The 15,000-nt window shown below is 30.0% G+C and overlaps 4 non-coding genes across 4 annotated transcripts; all 4 read left to right on the top strand.

Annotated features, from left to right (window-relative positions):
• Positions 1-1,818: 1,818 nt before the first annotated feature.
• Positions 1,819-1,900, top strand: Trnas-aga. Its single transcript has one exon. It is a non-coding gene; the product is annotated as a tRNA-Ser (tRNA).
• Positions 1,901-6,708: 4,808 nt separating this feature from the next.
• On the top strand, positions 6,709-6,790 carry Trnas-aga. Its single transcript has one exon. It is a non-coding gene; the product is annotated as a tRNA-Ser (tRNA).
• A 5,495-nt stretch (positions 6,791-12,285) lies between these two features.
• Positions 12,286-12,367, top strand: Trnas-aga. The gene has a single exon. It is a non-coding gene; the product is annotated as a tRNA-Ser (tRNA).
• A 1,216-nt stretch (positions 12,368-13,583) lies between these two features.
• Trnas-aga lies at positions 13,584-13,665 on the top strand. Its single transcript has one exon. It is a non-coding gene; the product is annotated as a tRNA-Ser (tRNA).
• The last annotated feature ends 1,335 nt before the right edge of the window (positions 13,666-15,000 follow it).

Raw genomic sequence — 15,000 nt, 5'->3', positions numbered from 1 at the left:
TTACAAAAACAATAATAGTAATAGCAATAATAATAGTAATAATGAAAAAAAAAATAATAATCAATCATTATCATTATCATTATCATGATAATGATATTGATAATGATAATGATGATGATAACAATAATGACAATAAAAATACTGATAACAATAACAATAATAATCAAAATGCTAACAACAACTACATTCATATTAAATAATAACAATAATGATAATAATAATAAAAAAATAAAAATAAGATAAATAGTCATAATAATAATAATGATACTTCTACTACTACTAATGATAATAATAATAATAATGATAATAATAATAATGATAATAATAATAATGATAATAATAATAATGATAATAATGATAATGATAATAATAATAATGATAATAATAATAATGATAATAATAATAATGATAATAATAATAATGATAATAATAATAATGATAATAATAATAATGATAATAATGATAATAATAATAATGATAATAATAATAATGATAATTATAATTATAATGATAATAATAATAATGATAATAATAATAATGATGATGATAATAATAATAATAATGATGATAATAATAATGATGATAATAATAATGATAATAATAATAATAATAATAATAATAATAATAATAATAATAATAATGATAATAATAATAATGATAATAATAATAATGATAATAATAATAATGATAATAATAATAATGATAATAATAATAATATGTGCATGCCAGCCCCAGATGACACACCACACCAAGCTTAATGCTGCAGAGATAAGCGATGTCCATGCATGGCACGGCTGCAATGCCCGCTCGAGAGAAATGCCTCGACCACGTCTGAAGGGCCAAGGGCAGCCCAGCGGACCACCAACGGGAGCGAAACCGAACGAGCTCAGCCTCCACGCCCCCTCACTCTTGCGGGCGCATCGAGTTGGGACCACAACTGCGCCGTTTTTTAAGGTGACAGCGCGGCACTACACAGAAAGAAACGTTTCTCTTGTAGGCTATTTCCGTTCCGTTCAGTTCGATAGGACGTGCAAGTCTGAGCAAAAGTGGATAAATAAATCCATTCGTTTCCTAAACAGCCTCCACTATTTACCAAGCAGCGAGAATTCAATATTGAGTCTTAATTAACGACAGGCCTTATTATTTAATTAATCTTATTTTACATTAGCAAACAGTCTGACTTGTATTGTGTAGAGTCCGTAGTTACAGACATGTTCTTGGGTTGCTACTTCGTCGCTAACACGTCACTTCTGGAACAGCCTCCACTACGCCCCCTCCCTCTCGCCCTTGGGGAATGTTTCTCCTGTTCTTTATTTATTTCATAGGACTGACTTACTTCTACTCCCCCAAAACGAGCTAATGTAACATATCAAGAATATAAAAGTGTTATGGCAAATTCTTATTTTCAAATGATTATTATTTTCATCATCAACATTTTCATTATCATTATCAATATTATCCTCATTATTATTATCATTATTATCATAATTTATGATATTATCATAATTTATGATATTATTATCATTATTATCATTATTATTATTATTATTGTTGTTGTTATTATCACTGTTATTATCATAATATTATTATTATCATTATCATTATGACTATAATAATAATCATAATCATTATTGTTATTATCATTATTATTATTATTTTTGTAATTATTATCGTAATATTGTTAATATCATTATTATCAATATTAATGTTATCATTGTTGTTGTTGCTGATGTTGTTGTCATCAAGAATATTACTAGGTTCAAGAAAGGATGAAAGAAAATTTCAAATCAAACCAACCATTTCCCTCAGTTATTAATAGCAGTGATGGCCGAGTGGTTAAGGCGTCTGACTAGAAATCAGATGGGATCTTCCCGCGTAGGTTCGAATCCTACTCACTGCGTAAGAAATACTCATTTTTGGTTTGCTAACAGCCTGTCATTTAGAGAAATTTAGGTGTCGTATGTGAATAAAAAAATGCAAGTCACCGATCCTACCGGTTTTGGGATTAATTCAGTGCATTTTAGTATATAGCGGCTATATTGGTCTCAATATATATTAAGACTACTTGCTATTCCTAAATGAAAACAATACTGTGAAACAGGTGAAGTAATCGCCTTCAAATCTCTATTCTTATTACATCGAATGCGAGCTGATACGAGATGCAAGGTAATAACGATGCTACTCACGGAATTATTGTTTTTTTTGCTTACCATTTTTCTTATACATCTCTCCTTGAATGGAATGGAAAATATTCGCAGCAGGTATTATTACACTAATTAGAATAGTAATGATGATAGGAAACATAAAAATGGTAATAGAGAAAATGAATATGATAATGATAATTATTATCATTGCTGCAGTAATGATAATATAAATAAAAGTAACAGTAACCATGGTGCTAATGATAATAATACAAATAATAAAAATAATGATAATAATACAAGCAATAATAATAATGTAAATATAATGATAATAATGATTATACTAATACTATTAATAATGCAAATAATAATAATGATAATAACAATAATGATAATGATTATCATTATTATTTGTTTTACTATTACTACAATTATTAATAGTATTATTAATAGTATTAGTATAATCATTATTATCATTATATTTACAGTTATTTGCAGCAAATTTACAAAATAATAATAGGAATAACAATAATAATAATAACAACTATAATAATAAAAATATGATGATAATGATAATATCAATAATAACAATTTGCCATTAGACTTTTATGTTCTTGACGTGTTACATTAGCTCGTTTTGGGACACATGCGTTATTGTTAATTCCTAAAGAATTAAGTTAGTCATATGAAATAAAGAACAGGAGAAACATTCCCTTTGTACGCGCTGAAACCACACTAAATGGCGCAATCATACTCGCAGAGCGGAAAACTGGCCTCCGCCACTCGCAGCTGGCTCTTGGTCCCCCCCGATGCGCCCGCACGGGCGAGAGGGCGGGGCGTAGTGGAGGCTGTTCCAGAAGTGACGTGTTAGCGACGAAGTGGCAACCCAAGAACGTGTCTGTAACTACGGACTATCCACAGTGCAAGTCAAACTGTTTGCTATTGCAAAATAAAATTAATTAAATAATAAGGCCTGTCGTTAATTAAGACTCAATATTGAATTCTCGCTGCTCGGTAAATATTTTCCGACGATGAGTACTCCTTAAAAGGCTCCCGCCTGTTTCCTACAGGATCCTCAGGACAGAGGCGAGGGCTGAGGAGGGTCGGCAGTCTCCACGGCTGTAATTTCTGGTCGCCGGAGAAATTGGTTAAGTACACCATGTCGGTCCTATGCTCGAAATAAGAAGGCCTTGAGGCAGACACTCCAAGGGCAGTAGTTTGGAATGGGAATTGCCTTGAACCGAATGGAATATCCGTCCACCTTTGCTTAAACTTCTCGTATGCACGTCCTATCGAACTGTACGGAACGGAAATAAACTACAGGAGAAATGTTTCTGTGTAGAGCCGCGCTGTCACCTTAAAAAACGGCGCAGTTGTGAGCGAACTCGCAGCTGACTTCTGGTCCCAAGTCGATGCGCCCGCAAGAGTGAGGGGGCGTGGAGGCTGAGCTCGTTCGGTTTCGCTCCCGTTGGTGGTCCGCTGGGCTGCCCTTGGCCCTTCAGACGTGGCCGAGGCAGTTCTCTCGAGCGGGCATTGCAGCCGTGCCATGCATGGACATCGCTTATCTCTGCAGCATTAAGCTTGGTGTGGTGTGTCATCTGGGGCTGGCATGCACATATTATTATTATTAGTAGTAGTGTTGCTGCTGTTGTTGTTGTTATCATCTTCGTTGATAACATGGCCATCATCATGATAATCATGATCATTATCATTCTTCTTCTTCTTATTATTATTATTATTATTATTATTATTATTATTATTATTATTATTATTTATTTATTTATCATTATATCATATTATTGTTGTTGTTACTATTGTTATTATTATTATTATTATTATTATTATTATTATTATTGTTATCATTATTATCGACATAAGTGTTATCATTATTTCTATTGTCATTATCATTATTGTTAGTCTTATCATTACTATTACTATTATCATTATTATTATTATTATAATTATTATCATTATAATTATCAAAGGTATTATTGTTGTTATCATTATCATAATTATTATCATTATTAAAATTTTTGTCATCATTATTATTATCATCAATACTGATAACAGTATGAGTAGTAAATGTGATAACAATAATATTGATAGTAGTAGTAGTATTAATGATAATAATAATGCTGGAAATAATAATAATAATAATAATGATAATAATAAAGATAATTATAATAACAATAATGATAATAATAATAAGAATAACAATAACAATACAAATAATAATAATAATAATGATAATAATAATAATAACAATAATGATGATAATAATAAAAATAATAACAATAATGATGACAATAATGATCATCATAATAATAGTAAAAGTAATAATATTAACAACAGTATAATAATGACGATAATAACAGTAATACTAACTTTACTATTATCATCGTTGTCACCAGTGATAGTGATAGTGCTAGTGCTAGTGATAGTGCTAGTGTTAGTGATAGTGCTAGTGACAGTGATAGTGCTAGTGATAGTGATAGTGATAATGCTAGTGCTACTGTGAATGCTAGTGCTAGTGATAATGCTAGTGATAGTGATAGTGATAATGCTAATGATAATGCTAGTGCTAGTGATAATGCTAGTGCTAGTGATAATGCTAGTGATAGTGATAATGCTAGTGCTAGTAATAATGCTAGTGCTAGTGATAATGCTAGTGCTAGTGATAATGCTAGTGCTAGTGATAATGCTAGTGATAGTGATAATGCTAGTGCTAGTGATAATGCTAGTGCTAGTGATAATGCTAGTGCTAGTGATAATGCTAGTGCTAGTGATAATGCTAGTGCTAGTGATAATGCTAGTGCTAGTGATAATGCTAGTGATAGTGATAATGCTAGTGCTAGTAATAATGCTAGTGATAGTGATAATGCTAGTGCTAGTGATAATGCTAGTGATAGTGATAATGCTAGTGCTAGTGATAATGCTAGTGCTAGTGACAATGCTAGTGCTAGTGATAATGCTAGTGCTAGTGATAATGCTAATAATAAGAAGAATAAAAATAAGATAAATAGTAATAGTAATAATAATAATGATAATAATAATGATGATATTTCTACTACTACTACTAATGATGATAATAATAATAATAATAATAATAATAATAAATTATTATCATTATCATGATCATGATCATGATAATGATAATGATAACAATAATGACAATAAAAATACTGATAACAATAATAATAATAATAAAAATACTAACAACAACTACATTCATATCAAATAATAACAATAACGATAATAATAATACAAATAATAAAAATAAGATAAATAGTCATAGTAACATTAACAATGATAATAATAATAATGATAATAATAATAATGATAATAATAATAATGATAATAATAATAATGATAATAATAATAATGAAAATAATTATAATGATAATAATGATAATAATGATAATAATAATGATAATTATAATAATATGTGCATGCCAGCCCCAGATGACACACCACACCAAGCTTAATGCTGCAGAGATAAGCGATGTCCATGCATGGCACGGCTGCAATGCCCGCTCGAGAGAACTGCCTCGGCCACGTCTGAAGGACCAAGGGCAGCCCAGCGGACCACCAACGGAAGCGAAACCGAACGAGCTCAGCCTCCACGCCCCCTCACTCTTGCGGGCGCATCGAGTTGGGACCAGAAGTCAGCTGCGAGTTCTCTCACAACTGCGCCGTTTTTTTTTTTTTTTAAGGTGACAGCGCGGCACTACACTGAAAGAAATGTTTCTCTTGTAGGCTATTTCCGTTCCGTTCAGTTCGATAGGACGCCAAGTCTGAGCAAAAGTGGATAAAAAATCCATTCGTTTCCTCCACTATTTACCAAGCAGCGAGAATTCAATATTGAGTCTTAATTAACGACAGGCCTTATTATTTAATTAATCTTATTTTACATTAGCAAACAGTCTGACTTGTATTGTGTAGAGTCCGTAGTTACAGACATGTTCTTGGGTTGCTACTTCGTCGCTAACACGTCACTTCTGGAACAGCCTCCACTACGCCCCCTCCCTCTCGCCCGTGGGGAATGTCTCTCCTGTTCTTTATTTATTTCATAGGACTGACTTACTTCTACTCCCCCAAAACGAGCTAATGTAACATATCAAGAATATAAAAGTGTCATGGCAAATTCTTATTTTCAAATGATTATTATTTTCATCATCAACATTTTCATTATCATTATCAATATTATCCTCATTATTATTATCATTATTATCATAATTTATGATATTATCATAATTTATGATATTATTATCATTATTATCATTATCATTATTATTATTGTTGTTGTTATTATCACTGTTATTATCATAATATTATTATTATCATTATCATTATGACTATAATAATAATCATAATCATTATTGTTATTATCATTATTATTATTATTTTTGTAATTATTATCGTAATATTGTTAATATCATTATTATCAATATTAATGTTATCATTGTTGTTGTTGCTGATGTTGTTGTCATCAAGAATATTACTAGTATCAAGAAAGGATGAAAGATAATTTCAAATCAAACCAAGCATTTGCCTCTAAACATTAATAGCAGTGATGGCCGAGTGGTTAAGGCGTCTGACTAGAAATCAGATGGGATCTTCCCGCGTAGGTTCGAATCCTACTCACTGCGTAAGAAATACTCATTTTTGGTTTGCTAACAGCCTGTCATTTAGAGAAATTTAGGTGTCGTATGTGAATAAAAAAATGCAAGTCACCGATCCTACCGGTTTTGGGATTAATTCAGTGCATTTTAGTATATAGCGGCTATATTGGTCTCAATATATATTAAGACTACTTGCTATTCCTCGATGAAAACAATACTGTGAAACAGGTGAAGTAATCGCCTTCAAATCTCTATTCTTATTACATCGAATGCGAGCTGATACGAGATGCAAGGTAATAACGATGCTACTCACGGAATTATTGTTTTTTTTGCTTACCATTTTTCTTATACATCTCTCCTTGAATGGAATAGAAAATATTCGCAGCAGGTATTATTACACTAATTAGAATAGTAATGATGATAGGAAACATAAAAATGGTAATAGAGAAAATGAATATGATAATGATAATTATTATCATTGCTGCAGTAATGATAATATAAATAAAAGTAACAGTAACCGTGATGCTAATGATAATAACACAAATAATAATAATGATAATAATACAAGCAATAAAAATAGTGATAATAATACAAATAATAATAATGATAATAATAATAACAATGATTATCATTATTATTTGTTTTACTATAACTACTATTATTAATAGTATTATTAATAGTATTAGTATAATCATTATCATTATATTTACATTTATTTGCAGCAAATTTACAAAATAATAATAGTAATAACAATAATAATAACAACTATAATAATAAAAAATATGATGATAATGATCATATCAATAATAACAATTTGCCATTAGACTTTTATGTTCTTGACGTGTTACATTAGCTCGTTTTGGGACACATGCGTTATTGTTAATTTCTAAAGAATTAAGTCAATCATATGAAATAAATAAAGAACAGGAGAAACATTCCCTTTGTACGCGCTGAAACCACACTAAATAGCGCAAACATACTCGCAGTGCGGAAAACTGGCCTCCGCAACTCGCAGCTGGCTCTTGGTTCCCCTCGATGCGGCCGCACGTGCGACAGGGCGGGGGCGCAGTGGAAGCTGTTCCGTAGTGACGTGTTAGCGACGAAGTGGCAACCCAAGAACATGTCTGTAACTACGGACTATCCACAGTGCAAGTCAAACTGTTTGCTATTGCAAAATATAATTGATTAAATAATAAGGCCTGTCGTTAATTAAGACTCAATATTGAATTCTCGCTGCTCGGTAAATATTTTCCGACGGTGAGTACTCCTTAAAAGGCTCCCGCCTGTTTGCTACAGGATCCTCAGAACAGAGGCGAGGGCTGAGGAGGGTCGGCAGTCTCCACGGCTGTAATTTCTGGTCGCCGGAGAAATTGGTTAAGTACACCATGTCTAGCTTCAAATAGCGAGATCAGTGAAATACGACGTCTTAATGTTTTATTGTAATTTTGTTGAATATATCAAGTTTAAGATACGAGTATATGTTGGTTTAATTAAGTACCTGATTGGTAAATCGCAAGTGAGGGCCGCCGCTAATGTAACCTGGGAGACAAAGCCCTAAATTCGGTCCAATGCTCGAAATAAGAAAGCCTTGAGGCAGACACTCCAAGGGCAGTAGTTTGGGATGGGAATTGCCTTGAACCGAATGGAATATCCGTCCACCTTTGCTTAAACTTCTCGTATGCACGTCCTATCGAACTGTACGGAACGGAAATAAACTACAGGAGAAATGTTTCTGTGTAGAGCCGCGCTGTCACCTTAAAAAACAGCGCAGTTGTGAGAGAACTCGCAGCTGACTTCTGGTCCCAGCTCAATGCGCCCGCAAGAGTGAGGGGGCGTGGAGGCTGAGCTCGTTCGGTTTCGCTCCCGTTGGTGCTTCGCTGGGCTGCCCTTGGCCCTTCAGACGTGGCCGAGGCAGTTCTCTCGAGCGGGCATTGCAGCCGTGCCATGCATGGACATCGCTTATCTCTGCAGCATTAAGCTTGGTGTGGTGTGTCATCTGGGGCTGGCATGCACATATTATTATTAGTAGTAGTAGTAGTGTTGCTGCTGTTGTTGTTGTTATCATCATCGTTGATAACATGGCCATCATCATGATAATCATAATCATTATCATTCTTCTTATTCTTATTATTATTATTATTATTTATTATTATATCATATGATTGTTGTTGTTACTATTGTTATTACTATTATTATTATTATTGTTATCATTATTATCGATATCAGTGTTATCATTATTTCTATTGTCCTTAACATTATTGTTAGTATTATCATTACTATTATTATTATCATTATTATTATTATTATTATTATCATTATAATTATCAAAGGTATTATTGTTGTTATCATTATCATAATTATTATCATTATTACAATTTTTGTCATCATTATTATTATCATCAATACTGATAACAGTATGAGTATTAATGTGATAACAATAATATTGATAGCAGTATTAATGATAATAATAATAATGTTGGAAATAATAATAATAATGATAAAATAATGCTGGAAAAAAAATAATGCTGGCAATAATAATAATAATAATAACAATAATGTTGGAAATAATAATAATAATGATAATAATAATGCTGGAAATAATAATAATAATAATAATAATAATAATAATAATAATAATAATAATGCTGGAAATAATGATAAAAATGATAATAATAATGCTGGAAATAATAATAATAATAATAATAATAATAATAATAATAATAATGCTGGAAATAATAATAACAATAATAATAATGCTGGAAATAATAATGATAATAATAATAATGCTGGAAATAATAATAATGATAATAATAATAATAATGCTGCAAATATTAATAATAGTAATAATTATAATAATGCTGGAAATAATAATGATAATAATAATAATGCTGGAAATAATAATAATGATAATAATAATAATAATGCTTGAAATGTTAATAATAATAATAATAATAATAATAATAATAATAATGCTGGAAATAATAATAATAATAATAATAATAATAATGCTAGAAACAATAATAATAGTAATAATACTAATAATAATAAGGATCATCATAATAGTAGTAAAAGTAACAACAACAACAGCAACAACAGTATAGTGATAGTGATAATGATAGTAATAGTGATAATGATAGTGATCATTAATGATAGTGATAATGATAGTGATAATGATAGTGATATTGATAGAGATAGTGATAATGATAGTGATAATGATAGTGCTAATGATAGTGCTAATGATAGTGATAATCATAGTGCTAATGATAGTGATAATGATAGTGATAATGTTAGTTATAATGATAGTGACAGTGATAATGATAGTCATAAGGATAGTCATAAGGATAGTCATAAGGATAGTCATAAGGATAGTCATAAGGATAGTCATAAGGATAGTCATAAGGATAGTGATAATGATAGTGATAACGATAGTGATAACGATAACGATAACGATAATGATAAAAATGATAATAATGATGATGATGACGATGATGATGAGGATAACAACGATTATAACGATAATAACAACAGTAATCATAATGATATTAATAAAGATGGTGATAATGATAACAATAATAATAACACTAATAATAATTTTATTATTATCATTATTAGTTATTATTTTTATTGATATTATTTTAATTGCTATTACTATTGTTATTACTATTATCATATTATCTTTATTATTATCATCATTAATATAATAATGATAATAATAATGATGATGATGATGATAATAAAAAAAAGAAAATAATAATAATAATAATAATGATAATGATTATAATGATAATGATTATGATAATTGTAGTGGATAATCAAAACTCCGTAGGTTCGAATCCTACTCACTGCGACAATGTAATATATTTTGGGATTTGCTAACAGCCTGTCATTTAGAGAAACTTAGATATCGTAACTTAATAATAAATAAAAAAATGATAATGGATTTCAGGTTATAGCGACGATAAATATAGGTAACAATAATTACGATGTTTATTTGGTAGCGTGTCATCCAACTACAGGTAATCTCCAATGGGTTTGGCGTATTTTGGGTGATGACTCTCGGGTGATATTGAAAGTGATCCCGTAGTCACAATAAAAGAAAGAAATAACATCATCACTGGCTGACTAAAAAGGCAACATAAAAAGAGCATCCATATTATACATTTATTACGCACAAATCTTTCTGAACATAACCAATATACACGACAACACACCATACACTTACTTGATATACAGAGGCAACCCGCCACACCTCGAGAAGCACCAGTCAGCCAGCTAAAAATCCAACGATCTGTCATCACACAAGATAAAAGCCTCTCTCTCCCTCTGCCCGACCTGGCTTGACCTTTTATACTGGTGCTTCCCGCGCTTGGTGAGGTTTTACCCATAATACATTTCGTTTAATTTATTAAATAGTGTATGGCGAGTTAAAAACAAGTTTTAAAATACATAAAATAAAAAGAACAATAAAACTAAACAAAAATGGGCACGTAAAAGAAGTGAATGACAGAAAAGTATGAAAACGTGAAAGAAGGGATCTGTGAGGGAAAACGGGAACACGAAGAGAGAAACAGAGCTAAGGTGAATTAGTCGAAGGTAAAAGGCAAGAATAAGGCAAGGTAAGTATGGAACATAAGGTAAGTAGTGTACAAGTAGTGTTACGTATAGTAGAAGTAGTGTAGATGTAGATCACGGACCAGTGAGAAAGGTAAGTCAAAGGGGTATAAAAACGCAGGTTTATTCTTATAAAAAACACATATAAACACAGGAAAAGAGGAAAACCACGTCATCTTTCAGGGCGGAGGAGTCCGTAGATTCTCGATAGATAACCGTAATCGTCAGGGGAACAGGCGGCCCGGAAGCCTGCGGGAGGACCCGCATGAAGCCTGGGAAATTCACTACAATAATGATAATGATAATAATAATAACTATTATTATTATTATCATTATTAATATTATTATTAGTATTATCAATATTAATATTATTATTAGTATTATCAATATTAATATCATCATTATTTTCATTATCATTATTATCATTATTATTATTATCATTATTATTATTATGATCATTATTACTATTATTATTATTATTATTATTATTATTATTGTTATCATTGTTATTATTGTTATTGTTATTTTTATTATTATTGTTATTATTATTGCTATTACTATTATTGTTGTTCTAATTGTTAATATTATTATCATCATTATTATCATTATCATTGTTATTATTATAATCATTATTGTTAATATTACTGTCATTATTATCATTATTGATATAATTATAATCATTATTATCATCAGTGTTATTATCAGTATCATCATTAAATGTTATTATCATTATTATTAGCACTCATAATTTATCGTTATTATCATAATTTGTATTATTATCATATTTACCATTATCATTTTAATCATTATTACCAAGATCATCATTATCGTTATTGATATCAATATTACCATGGCAGTTATAACCATTATCACTGATCATGATTATTAATCCTCATAGCTAGGAAGAGGAAGCAGTGATGGCCGAGTGGTTAAGGCGTCTGACTAGAAAGCAGATGGGATCTTCCCGCGTAGGTTCGAATCCTACTCACTGCGACAATGTAATTTTGGGATTTGCTAACAGCCTGTCATTTAGAGAAACTTAGGTATCGTAACTTAATAATAAAAAAACACAAAAAAAATGTCAATGGATTTCAGGTTATAGCGATGAATAATATAGGTAACAATAATTACGATGATAATGATGATAATAATACAAATGATAATAAAAATGAGAGTAATAATAATGATAACAATTATCATTATTAATATCATTATCATTATTATCATCGTTGGTATTATGCTCATCATAAAATTTACAATGATAATTAAATTAATAATAATAATGATAATAATAATAATGATTATGATTATGATTATGATTATGATTATGATAATGATATGATAATGAGTATGAGTAATGATATGATATGATTATGATTATGATTATGATTATGATTATGATTGTGATTGTGATTGTGATTGTGATTGTGATGATAATGATAATGATGATAACAGTAATAATGATGATAACAATAACAACAACAACAACAATAATAACAATAGAGATAATAATGATAAAAATAATAATAATAACAATAATAACAACAACAAATGATAGTGCTAAAGATCATGATAACAATAATAACAGGGATACAAATTTGATCATTACTATCATTCTTAATAATAATAATGATATTGATAATAATAATAATAATAATAATAATAATAATAATAATAGTAATAGTAATAATGATAATAACGATACGAATAACAGTAATGGTCATGATATTGATAATGATGGTGATAATGATAGCAATAATAATAACAATACTACTAATTTTGTTATCATTATCGTTATTATCACTTATAATTGTTATTGATATTATTACTATTACTGTTATTGTTGTTATTATTTTATTGTTATCACCACTATTATCATTATTATTGTTATCATTATTATCATTATTATTGTTATCATTATTATCATTATTGTTACTGTTATTGCCATATTATTGTTAATATCATCACAATCCTTATTGTCATTGTAATCGTATTTATTTTCTATATCATTATTATTATTATTATTATAATTATCATTATCATTATTATTGATATTGTTTTAATTAATGTTATCATAATCTTTTTGTCATTTTATTTTTTATCATTATTATAAGATCGTCATTATCATTATTGATATCAGTATCATCATTACAGTTATTACCATTACTATTGACCATAGGCATTTAATCATTATCGCAAGCTATAGGAAGCAGTGATGGCCGAGTGGTTAAGGCGTCTGACTAGAAATCAGATGGGATCTTCCCGCGTAGGTTCGAATCCTACTCACTGCGAAATGAGTATATTTATTTAATGATTAATCAATTGTTAACTCTTAAAATGTCTACGGTATATCTTCCTTTAATTGACTGAAATTAAATGTATGTATACTTATTTATATATATATATATATATATATATATATATATATACATATACACACATATATATATATATACATATATATACACATGTGTGTGTGTGTGAATGTGTGTTTGTATATGTATATAAGTATATATATATATATATATATATATATATATATATATATATATATATATATATATATACATATACAAACACACATTCACACACACACACAAAACAGTCATTCACTCACACACATAAAAATAAATGTATATACATATGTATATACATATGTGTGTGTGTGTGTGTGTGTGGAGGGGGGGGGGGTGTAGACCTGGACAGTTGTCTGTATAACGTAGAAAAAAAACAAGAAAAAACTACACTTGTGGTTCTGCAGGTCAGCCGCTTATGGCCTTTTACAGTCATGTTTACATTTGTTTGGCGGATTTTATTTTATTTCCAAATTTGTTTCGTTAAAAGAGAGGAGAAAATGTGGTGTTGCTCTGTTAGTAGGACTTCCTGAAGTGGAGTGAGATTCATAAAATATACTATTGTCTTTTAGTATAACTCCATTTGTCGTTTGCCCCCTTCTATTTTGTCTGCTACATTTAGGAAATTATTAATTGTATTTTTAATATGTTCCTGTCATCCAACCATAAACAAACATTTTTTCTCCTAATAATGCCTGGCTTCATGAACTGTCCACACCACCCACCCACACACACATGAGACGGTAAGACTTATGACTCAAAAGAGAAAAGCTCTACCAAAGGTCAAGGGAAGGTGTCTATGTCACCTACCCCGGCGAGAGTCTATTGCGTGAAGAGGGCCATCAGTCAAGCATAAACGAAACATGACTGAAAGGATACTCATGTCACTAAATCAAGTTTCCTAAAATAGGGTTAGCTCGCCCCCTGGGAAACATGCGGAATGCTTTATTCCTAATATCTTATAATGTTTTTCAGCTGTTCATTTCCTTACATATTTCAATATCCTCTCCGTTTCCCTATTCACAGTGATGTCATTCATGCTAGTGTTGTATATATTTATTACATACTATAAAATACAGATAAAATAGTTATAGTAACAGTAAACATGAAACGGCGCACACGGTTTGTGATGCAACACTTCAAAGAGTAAGTGTCTGTTGCATAATAACTTGGTTGGACAATGAAGTGGCTGTGTTTAGTGAATTTACAAGGGCAACCAACAAAGCGTATAGTACAATTATGTTCTCAAATGCTTGGGATATGTAACATTTA

The sequence above is a fragment of the Penaeus chinensis genome, chromosome 32 (assembly GCF_019202785.1).
Source record: "Penaeus chinensis breed Huanghai No. 1 chromosome 32, ASM1920278v2, whole genome shotgun sequence".
NCBI classification, from domain to species: domain Eukaryota; kingdom Metazoa; phylum Arthropoda; class Malacostraca; order Decapoda; family Penaeidae; genus Penaeus; species Penaeus chinensis.
This window is presented reverse-complemented; position numbering and strand designations above follow the sequence as displayed.